Genomic DNA, 12,125 nt, shown 5'->3' on the forward strand with positions numbered 1-12,125 from the left:
TTTAAATAGAATACTTTTCCTATCAAAACATTCAGACTGATAAGACTTACTAGAAAATCTCCACTGGATAACACTGCTAAAATACAGATGACTAAAGATTTATTGCTATCATTAACATATTTTTTTCTCCAATATGTGCTTTTTCACTTTTAAGACATCATAGAATTGAATTTTATGCAAGTAATTTGTCTAAGATTTTTCCTTTGGTTATTTAATAACATGAGTATCAAGCTTGCCTGAAAGTAAGCTGTCATAAGTTTTTCCTACAAGAAGCACTTAATAACATAACATGACCTAAAGTTACGGTGCAAATATACTGCCACAGTAGTGAAACAGAGAAACTGAAGGAAAAAAATTTTGGAACCAGAACACAACAGTAGCAGAGGCAGAAGACCAAGAAGGAGAAGCCAAGGGATGAAGGGTATGCAACAAACGGATGCTTACTCACTTAAATATATGGGCAATTAAACTTGGATAGCATTTCCATATGTCAAATGTAAGCAGCTTAAGTCTGTTCACTCTTCAAAATTGCCAACTACATTGGAAGCGAAATGGACTTTATTATAAAAAAATCCCACTACTTTTAAACAGTAAGCCTCACGGGATTTTGTAAACAAAGTAAATGGGATTACCACCATTTTACAGCTTGTGACAGTAAGACATAGAGATGTGACCTGACCATTCTTGGTCAAGAAAAATATGGGAACAAATTCAGAATCTTTAGCCACCAGTAGGATTAAGATATGCAAGGATAGCTCAACACAACCCCCCTGCATTTACTGTTTATTCTCTAAAATATATTCGAGCAAATAATTAATTTTTTGCAGGCTTACATTGGAAATTAATATACTTCAAGAAGGTAATCAGATAGAGAATGGAATATAGTTCTGCTAAAGTATTATCAGACTCAGAAGTTTTATGAAATAGCATGGACCAAACCCTGTAATAGCCATTAGATATTCTTGTGGAATAAAAAGCTTGAAATAACTTGTTGAAATAACCTGTTTGAACCTTGGTAATACTGGTCCTTTGAAAACTTCCTAAGTCTTACTGAAGTAGGCACCACTTGATCTTTTAATCTGACAAGAAGCTCAATTGAGGTATACTGGGAAAGCCTTCACATTATTCCTGGATAGGTGGAATAATCACTGCCCGCAGAAACTCGCTGTATGCAAATCAGCAAGTCCCTGACGAGAATGCGGTTTGAGGAAGAAAACTGTTAAGTCAATCAAGTAACAATTCTAACAAACAATCGGATTTGGGTAGATGCACAGAAGTACTCTCATTACCCCTGTTCTCCAGATGCAGATGTAACTGTAATTTGTATTCACAGATAAATTCAAGAGAGAACAAGCTGCAAGTTGCTAAGACAGCAAAGATGTCCCATTAGAATTTTTTTCACCATTTCAGAGAGGAAACTATTTAGAGTAGGGCAAAAATCTGAATAAAATTTTCTTAGTAACCCAGCCAGAGACAAATGTAAGGTAAATATATCTAAATACAAGGATGTAATGTAAATGTTGAAACATGAGAGGGGAAGATACTTTAAAATTAGTAAGAGAACCAGAATAGCAAAGGTTAGGATTCAATAGCCATAGCAATTCCAGAACCACAATGCTTTGTGGCATAAGGATCATACATAAGAATTTGGACAAGGCCTGCTAAATCCTTCAGGTAGGTCCCGTTATAAATTCAAACATAACAGAAGACATCCTGTGATTATCATCATATTAATAGAAAAGGTATTGACACTGGCATTTTTATTGAGTAGGATCTTTCTACAGGTTAAATGATGACAGAACTTTGAGGATCTGCCTGAACTGTTGTTTTGTGCACAGGGACATAGACTTCTGGTAAAAGAAAAACTGTAAAGGTGTCCAACAAAATAAGGTGGTTACCATGGAAGCTCAGATAACTTTCGGAATTTGAAGCAATGATCGGATGCAATGCTTCCTCTAAGATAAGGTAAAAGATCTTTCCTCAAAAAACAAACCAACCAACCAACCCTGCAAGAACTCAGAAAAATTAAGGCATCAAATGCCTCCCAAAGTGAGAATGTTGTTATCAATTCCCATGTTATCAATTGAGGCTGTTAGAACCTCTGAGACCCCAAAAATGTAGAGCTGACAGTATACACCCTTCCCCATTTTCCATTTCAATTTAATAAAGAATAGAGAACCCTCATGCCAAAGCTACAAACCACTCAATTTTGCTCCAAAAAGGAGTTTGAGGCATGAGCACTAGTGAACCACTTGGGTCTAGCGGCCCAAGACAATAAAGTGCATTTCACCCAATGAATTCTCTTTTACGTAATACTATAGAGAGTGGTTGATATAACTTCTGAATTTCAATTCTGAAACATGCATCATGCTTGCTCTCACTAGAAAACTCTCTTAGCATTCAATTAAAAAAAAAATCAGAACTTGGAAGCATGATTTTATCATTTCTTTACCCACAATTTAGTTACTCTTTTACTGAAAGAAATCAATGAACTTTCAAGATCTCTCTCAAGTGACAACTTTATAAACAGTTATATCATGGCAACAAAATAAACAGTGTATTGTTTCTATTGTATAGTAATACAAATGTTAACTAGTTGAAACTCTCATGAGAAAACATTTTCTAATTTAAGTACTATGTTTATATTATAATATATACAATTTTCAGTGAACACAAGACTACAGATAGTAAAATATTAGAAATATGAGCAAATACTACCAAAATAATTTACACAAAAATCCTGACGACTTTCTACATGAAGCAGTTTTCAGAAAACAAGTCTGCAGATCATGAGTTTGTAGACCAATACAATATCTGGTGCTCTGGAAGTCTGAAGCTTCCTTAACTAAGCTTCAAAATCTCTACTCATTTGGAAGTGTGGGCACGTAAAAACGTAACCACAAGGACCTGCCTATATCCTCTTTGGATCCACAGCCTGAAACAACCCACAAAGGGTCACTCCTTCTGTTTAAATGCAGAAAGCAACAATGAAGATGCAGTATCAACACGTGCTACAACTTTTATACAACCACTGATTGCTAAGGTTATCTGTCAAGACCAAAATTCAGGTCAAATCACTGCCTAAAGGTGTCAAAATCATACTATGACAATCTTATAGAATGTCCTAACCACAAAGGTGAAGCCTACTTTGGAAAGAGTGCATGTTTTTAAAGTGACTTACTTCTAAAGCTGGTTTTGCATGCAGGAAGCATTTAAAAATTTAGTGGACCAGAAACAGCAGTCAACCATGTAACCTACACTCATCTGGAGGAAACCCTGCATAACAGTCTTACTGTCTTCTTAAAAACTGAAAAAGATATAAACATCCATCCAAACAGACTAATTCATAATAATATGTTTGACTTATTCAGTAGACATACATTCTTGTTTTCTAATGAACAAAAGAAAGATCCCTGCTGCTATTGCTTATTTAGTAACATTACCCTTCTATTATAGCTAGTTACCATTAAATCCCAAACACTCTATTTCAAGGGGAAAGGCTTTAATTTTACTTCTCCTGGCACACTGAAAACCATTTTAAATGGGGAAAAAAACAGTGGACATGTGAAATAAGAGCTCTGATTTAATGATGTCAACAACTTCTGTACAGTTGCAAGGCCCAAAATATTGTGGAAAAAAGTTGGAACACGTTTTCCATCTAAAAGTAGTGAAGACATCACTTAAAAAAACTCTAAAATGTATTAAACAGATCTCCTTTTCCACATTAAGAAATGATCATACGATCAAAATTAATTTAGCTTTTTATTTTCCTAATAAATTAACATATTACTTAAAAGTTTTATACCAATTCAGGCATCAACCAGCTATACTCAAATGCTAGCAAGCATAATTTCAACAATTTTGTTACAACTGCTATGATGAAATTCAATGGAAATACATCGCTTTAATGGTCCCAATATCCAAGTTACAAAGTCTCATTACACATGTAATGTTCCTTGCTAACAAACACCCTGTTTCCACATTAAAATTCCATCAGGATAGACTTAGCTCTGTTTTTTCCTTTTCAGTTTAAGAAGTGAACAGAGAATATCAAACAGAGCTTTTCATAAACATCTTCCATTATATATGATGCAAGATGAAGAAGGTGCAACAGTTACCACATCATGAAATTACCTTTAGGAAAACATTCACATATCATTGTGCATCCCTGAAAGAACTTATATAGTCAAGTACTGCATAAAACATTTTTGATCACACCATAAAACATGATAAATTATCATCCATTTTATGATACTGAAATACTCCAGTTAGAAAAGCAAAACTAAACCAACAGATTTGCTAGCATTACGGTGTCAACATTTTCACACAATAAAAGTCCTTATCTAAACGGGATAACGTTTGATCAGTCTCAAAAGGAATGGCATAAAAAAAAGCCAAACTACCTCAGGGTGAACCTCAAAACTAAATGAAACAGCTGTCTTAAAAACACAGCTTAATTTTTCTTCAAGGAAACTAAAAGCAAAGGAACACCATAAACAGCAATACCCTTTCTCTGTTTTTGGTCACTGTCAAAGATAGGGGCCTGGACTAGATGGGCTCTGATCTGATCCAGCACAGCTGTTCCTAAGTACTTTACACGTAGCCCTGCCTAATTGCTGCTGAACATAATTTTGCACGTTTCTGTTAAGTACTTACTGACTTTATCAGCCTGTGAACACAATTAATAGAGTTTCTCAATACACAGCCCAGTCATTGCTATGAAGTTCTCAGAGCAATACACCACTGCCTCTTCTCTGCAGTCATGTCTATTAAAAATTCCCACCAATGAATCGAGTTTCCCAGGATACTGCAAGATACAAATGAAGGAGAATCTCATTTGAACAGCGAGGTAGGCCAGAGAGCTGATGACAACTTTACATCTTGTCATTGCCCAATAGCCGAGTACTACTATAAAAGCTCATGCAGCTTACATGCGTTATTCTATTTCAGTCACTCACTAAAACTAGAAGTAAAGTTTGATCTGTCTTTTATACAGGTCTGTCTTTCATTGATGTCTATACCTGGGAATCCCTGTCCTGGTGACTAGAAGTAGTAATTTCTATTTATTTTCACATTTTCATCTGGGAGTTCTAGTTCTATGGGTCACGAGGTTTACTTGGGGCATTGACTTCAAAGCTCTGTATTCAGAAAATGTAATTTTTTTCAGTTTGGAGAAATGTTGTGTACTACAACTAATTGGAAGACCATATTAATCTCAAGAAAAATGAAAGATCTCCTCTCTTCCCCAGATTGCAGTTTCCTTTATAAACATTAGTTTCTTTTCTATGGGAGGATAAAAATTCACAAAATTATGCTGGGTATTAGGAGCAAGGCAGCTAAGGGAAATGCCTGAACATTGCTTATCTATCATAAGGTCCAATACTTGTTATGCTGGGCTCAAAAGATTACCTGATGTTTGGGAGTTAAAATGGCTTAGCTATTTGCTTTTCCCATAAAAGCCTGTGATGTTCTTGCCTAGTGCTTCAAATCCTGTCCTATGAGTTTGCCAGCCATAATGGACACAAATATTCTCTGTAGTCTATACAAGTGAACAAAAACCCAAGAGTTGAGTAAATTCCCCCAAACAATATTCTTTCAGTCTGCTTGAGCCATCCTGACTCCATTCATTAAATGGATTTTTTTTCAAGGATTTAAGAATTAAATTAAAGCATTAACAGTGGCATTATGTAAAATGTTCATCTTAAAAAACATTTACCTTATAATTTCTTTTTTAATAGTCTGTTACGTAAGGAATTTCCTACAGCCACTGAGTAAACAATTACTGACTGTAGTTTGGCAGAATTTCCATTTCTTTTGTGTTTAATTCTTTGCACAGGATACAGATCTCCACACAAGTTATCAAATGCAAACATTTGCATAATTCATAGCTTCCAATTTAGACTGTTATTTATATTAACATAGCTTTGATAAACTGAGTTATTAAGACCAGCTAATAATGTACTGTTTTCTACAAAGTACTTTGAAGCAGTTCTGCTAATTCAGAGAAAAGAACTTTCATTCCAAATGTGCAGCATTATGAGTATATATGGAGAAAAACTGTAGGTTTTGCATGCAGTATTACTAAAATAAATCTATGTTCTCTGTGGGAACTTTTCATATGATAGCAATTCCTAGGGAAAACATATAAAGACTGACTTATTTTTTCCACAAGACATATTTTTCTCAAAGGAGTAATACTGAACACAGCTGTGGAAATATTAGATATTCAACAACACTATCAACCAAGACAAGAATCTTCTAAGTGAATTATGTAATGGTATTTTTAAAGGATTAAAATTAGGAAAAATGATTAAAATTGACTTCATTTTTTTTCACAGCAGTTTCTCCAAACCCCTGAAAGTTGGCTCTGCCTTTATATTTTATCCTCTGGCCTCATGCATTCTGTTCCTTAAAAACTTTCACAGCTAGGGAACGACTGCCCTCGTGAATATTTCATGGTTCACATCCACTTTTAAATTACTATTCTTTATAAATATATATGGCTTGCCTTCTTCTAATCCAAGATGGTTCTGAACATCTTCAGTAAAGCTTGTTCACTACCAGTCTTCCAGGGAGAACTCTTTTACTATTTTTTTTTCCCAGCACAGTTTTGGCTCTCATAACAAAGAACTCAGGAAGCAAGACTTTTCCTCTTTCAATTAGACCAATTACTTTTTGGGTCTATATAAAACATTAAAATCTACTACACTTCCCTGCACATTTCCACAGCTGAACTATAAAATGTTTCATAAAGTATTTCCTTTTGATTTGAACCTGCCACCCACTCATTTCTTTTGTTGTAACATAGTTTTTGCATTAGAAAAGGCAAAACAATTATTATCTTTCCTTCTTGATGATGTATGGGTTCAAATAGATCCGTATTACCTATATTCTGTATTTATTTTGAAGGCTATTTTGATAGCCTCTGGTAAAACCTTAAATGAAAGAAACATTGATTAATTCTCCATTTTAGCTGAATTCAATTTCTTTCCAATCTTCTGAGCAAAGAACAGCCCATGGTTTTATGTGAAGAGACGTGCATCTTTTACATTAATTGTAAAACATATAGAAATTATAATAACCATGAAACAAAAGTATAGTCACAGTACGAATCATATGCCCACAAATTACCAAAGATGTAGTTTGCTTGTTTAACAAAATAAAAGTTATACATTGGTAAGTAAGCTTACTTTCTAAAGTCAAAGCTACTTCATACTGCTGCAGGCAAGCCAAATGGAAATTACCCTTTGTGGAATATAAGCGTTCAAGAGAAAAATAATAGCTTCTGCTTTACAAATTGTTCTACAAAAAGATCTCATTTTCCATACTGTAAGTTAACATGCAATTATGACATGTTTTCTTTCAATTTACATTATTATTTCCACTGAGTGGTAAAAGTAACTGCTATCATCTAGTGAATTTCTATCTATAATAAAAAGCAGTGTAGAACCATCCAGGGAACTAAACAACTTAACCAATACATTCCCATATTCTCAAACAAATACTTTTGAAAATAGTATATTAGTCTATCTGTCAGAAAATTCTAACTTCTCTGCAAGTTTCTACATGGTCTTTTAGCTTAGTTTAGAAGTGTTTATCTTCCAATTTCTTTCATTTTTTCGTCAACTCTGCTATAACACCTACCACACCACAGCACTGCATGTGCAATGGCAAGTGAGACTGAGCTCATACCTAGATTCAACCAGTCACAGGCCTTCACTGCCTAAATCAAAGCAACCACATTTGTTCAAGACCGTAGCAGATTCAACTTTTTGAATACTGCATACCCACAGAGAGAATAATGCCAAGAATGTATTTGTTACTTTATACACGTTTCATTTTTTAATACGTAAGCACAACTAGTATGAACAGCTGCAGAAGCTCAACATAGTTTCACTGGTGAAAAAAAAGACTTAACAGCATAATTATTAGATCTGTTATGGTATATCAAATATTGCAGGTTTTCCCTAATTTACATTTAATTTCTATATTTGTTCCTCTCCTCCTTATGCTTACTTGTGGTTTTACCATACAGGTAAAATGGGAAAAGAATGAATGTTAAAAATCAGCAAAACACTTTATGACATCTAAGTAATTAAAGCAAATTTAATTGTCTTCTTTTAAGTGCCAACTTGGGAAAAAACCCTATAGGTTACATAATACTTATGATTTAATAATAGCATAATTATGAGAAAATAATATTAAAACCGTAACAGCAGTAAACTAAAGCAGACTTCTTCAGAAGCCTCCCAATGTATTTAGTGTTACATCCAACCTTGCATGATAGAGTGACTGCTATTGTGTCGATGAGACACAAACGAGACACTCCTATAAAATTCCCAGGAACAAACCATGCACCTGAGAACACAGGCTAGATTAATTAATACAGTAGGGAAATCACTTCTTTAGTGAGATAATATCCTTCTTTTTATTAGTAATGTTTCTGAAAGCTTTCATTTCGACTATTCTGAAGTAACAAATTGCATGTTTCAAACTTGCAAACAAATTTAGTTTGGAGATCTTCCTAGAAATATTGTTACATTTTCCATCTAAAAACCAATATACGCTCAAAGTACATGCAAAAATTTACGGACCCATGTCCTTCATCAGACATACAAACTGTAACCAATTACTATGTTATAAATGTGATATTTACTGCTTCCATTTCTAACAGACTATCACAAACTGAGTCAAAGTCATCTTTTGGATCTCTGAATTTCTAATAAAATATAAATTACCTTTGTTGATAAGTAAAGTTAGGAAAAACCATAATACCAAATTAAATTAAATTATCTTTGCAACCTAACATAGTTTGAATACTTTATCTTTTCTGGAATACAAAGGACTGGATGGCCATATTTCTTTTTTCTTAAAACTATCAACTCAATGGAAATTGATGACAGCTACCACTTTAAATGTTGCCTCTTATGTTCTGAACAATATGAATCTAGCAAAAGCTTGTGTGTAAGAAGACTTATTTACACTTCCATATTATTCATACTGCTTGTTAAAACGAAGGAAAAAAATGGAGAAATATCAGCATTTACAGGTGATCAGGTTTGTCAGGTTTTGGTTTTGTTGGTTTTTTTTTGTTTTTATTATTATTGTTAAACTTTGGCAGAGTAAATGCTTGACACTCTAGGAGGAAATGTTGTGCTCAGTCCAGCTTGTACTCTGAAACAGAAAATTTTCTTTTAGAACTTATTGTTGGAGTGATTCAGTAGTTTGGCACTGGTTGCAAAGCTTTTAATTTTAACTACTGTTTGATTTTCCATGAAAGAATGTCTGGTGTTTCCAATGTCTGTAAGGCAGATAAATACCCATATTTCATAAAAATGCCATGTAACATTATCCGAACTTGTAAGTAGCATCAAAAGCAAGACTAACAATTGACATGTACAGAAACCAAAACTATTTCAAGATCTTCATTCATCAAGCAGGTTCTTCAGGCAGAGCAGTTTACTGATCCAGTTAAGTGTACAAACCTTTTTACAGGACCAAGGAGATGAGCATCAAGGTGGGAATAAGCTAGCTGGGGACTTCTTAAACTGGCATTCCCACACTGAAATTTGTATTAATCTGTAGCCTCAGGTAGAATAAAGTTAACCTATTCTCCTAAGGCAACACAAACTATCTGCAAGGGTGAAAAATAAGGTCTGTCTCTTCAGGTTACTGTTTTGCCTCTTCAGTCATTCCACATCACCACTTTCTTCCATATATAAAACACATGATAAGCCTGACAATCACTCGCATGGATGCATGTACATGCACAGTTGACTTCACAGCTCTTTTTGTACATGATCTCTTAATACTGCAAACTATGAATTGCCCTTCAATACTGGTATGTTGCTAATAAATGCCAGGGACTAAAGACTTTGACTGCAAAACAAAACAGTATATTTTGTTGCGGCTTCTAAGTCAGCTGCCAAAAATATGCAAAAAAGTATGCATATATTAACAAGTGAAAGTTGATTCATGCATGATAATAAATTATTATTTTATATATTTACATATAAATACTGAAGAATCAAGATGAACTACAGAAACTGAAGAATAGTTTTTCTATACTCAGCTAGCTTAAATGGTGTAGTTCAACTCAAGAAGAGCCAAAACTTAGCTAAAACCAAAATATGTCACTGCACTCTACATGGACTGGTTGTGAGCATGAAAGGAATATGTCATGTTATTAAAATGTGATGGGCAGTCTCCAAGACAGATTTGTGCGGTTGATGTTAGATTCATCACTTTATGTAAACCACATTTATAAACAGTGCCAGATAATGAAAAAGTACTTAGTTTGCCTTAAAATAACAAACGTATACAAGATCAGCTTAAAAAGAGATTGCAATGTAAGCATTAGCCACATATGGCAGCATATGCTTACCTCCTCACATACAGAAAGTGATACAAATATAGTCATTTCCAGTAAAGAAATCAAGATAGCATTTGATATTACTGATGTGATAATGTTAAATATAAAACACCACGCAGATTTTTTCATTTGCATATTTTACCACAGTGAAAGACAGTATTCTGAATCACAACATGATGGATATACTCCTTTCCTTTACGTCAGAAATTATCCCCACTACTCATAAAAATCATGTGTTTTAAGACAAGATAGAATTCTAGTTTTCAACCAATTCTTTCATTGGTGGAAATAGAAATCACTGAAAAGGTCTGAGCAAACAGTTTGACATCATATAATATTTTAGTTATCTAAACATGTAATATTTTGTGGGAAAATATATATACATTTGCTCGCAAGGCAAATACCTTCAGACTACTTTCTATTTGAGAGTATCTCTCTTCATTAAGACCCCTACATCATGGATTAAACAATTGTGACAGACACATTTTCCTATCAGGCTATTTAAAATAAAAATCTCACTAGTAATGAAATACCAGATGCAATAAGATACCATCATTTTTCCTTTTAATAACATCTTCAACTATATCACCTCAAAGCAATTGCTTTACAATATAGCCAAGAAAGCTGCATTTGATCCTACCTCAGAAGGCTGCAGCTACAGCCTTTGAAAGCTGCTACACATTCTACAGAAGTGCACTGTAGTCTTACCCTAAGAAGTGAGAGGAACATTGACCCAAGTACCTAGCATCAATTCATTTGTTTGCACACTCCAACTTTCATTCAGAACTCCACAGCTGCCCTACTGTGCTGGCTCCTGTAATGACTTTGGGTCCAAAAATTAAAATATACTGGAAACAGTGATTCTGAAGAGGAATACTGCAATAGTAGTCAGTTTTTAGTAAATTGGAAATATGCTGCAAATGTTTAAAAGAACAGGCTCATAAAGTAGATTGAGAACCACTGGCCTATTTTAATTTGTAGTACTGGTATCAACAGCTAACGTCTAAATATCAGAATCTGGTAGTCAAGAGACCTGAAAAGGTGATTTCTGAATATTTTATTTTAGAATGCAATTATATTCACAATCAAAATACTAAATCCTTGTCTTGAGATAGTAAACAGTTTCATTACAAGAACAGCATGTCAATGTAAGCAATATTTATTTCTACCATATTGATGCTATACGTTATACAAAATATTAGCTAATCCATTATAAGGTAAGACGGTTACATTTTTTCCAGATACTACCACTCTACATGTCAGCTTCATTATATAGTATGGCTATGACAAACTTCATGCATGCAGGAATGTATTTCTACCACCAGGATCAACTAAAAAGAGAAAACAGTAATTAAAATAAAGTATTTATCCAAAACTGAGATGTTGCTAAACATCAGGAAAGGGAAGTGTTGCTGCAAAACTAGGATCAACTGAAATTGCTGATTCAATGCTTTACTGTTGAAAGGAGAAGTGAAAAAGAAGAAACCGGTACATTTATATCACAACCCTCAGGTCCTGCTGTCTTCGATTAAAGAGCCAAGAAAGTGTTGGAGGGTTTTTTTAAACAGCAATTTAATACTAATTTGCTCAAGTAAATGCATCCAAACCAAGCAATTCAAAACACAGGGGAGTGTTTGCTTAGGAAGCTTTGGTTTCTAAATGCAGGCAAGAGAATGTAGATAATGGAATTTGAGATTTCAAAAAAAAGTTTAAGATCATCCTTCAGATTTTTATGTGGGAATGTGATTGCTTT

At 34.1% G+C, this 12,125-nt stretch overlaps 1 protein-coding gene across 3 annotated transcripts in view; it reads right to left on the reverse strand.

Annotated features, from left to right (window-relative positions):
* CENPP (centromere protein P) overlaps window positions 1–12,125 on the reverse strand; it is a 160,213-nt gene that overhangs the window by 61,081 nt on the left and 87,007 nt on the right. The window lies entirely within an intron of this gene.

Source organism: Accipiter gentilis, chromosome 23 (assembly GCF_929443795.1).
Source record: "Accipiter gentilis chromosome 23, bAccGen1.1, whole genome shotgun sequence".
Classification (NCBI taxonomy): Eukaryota; Metazoa; Chordata; class Aves; order Accipitriformes; family Accipitridae; genus Astur; species Astur gentilis.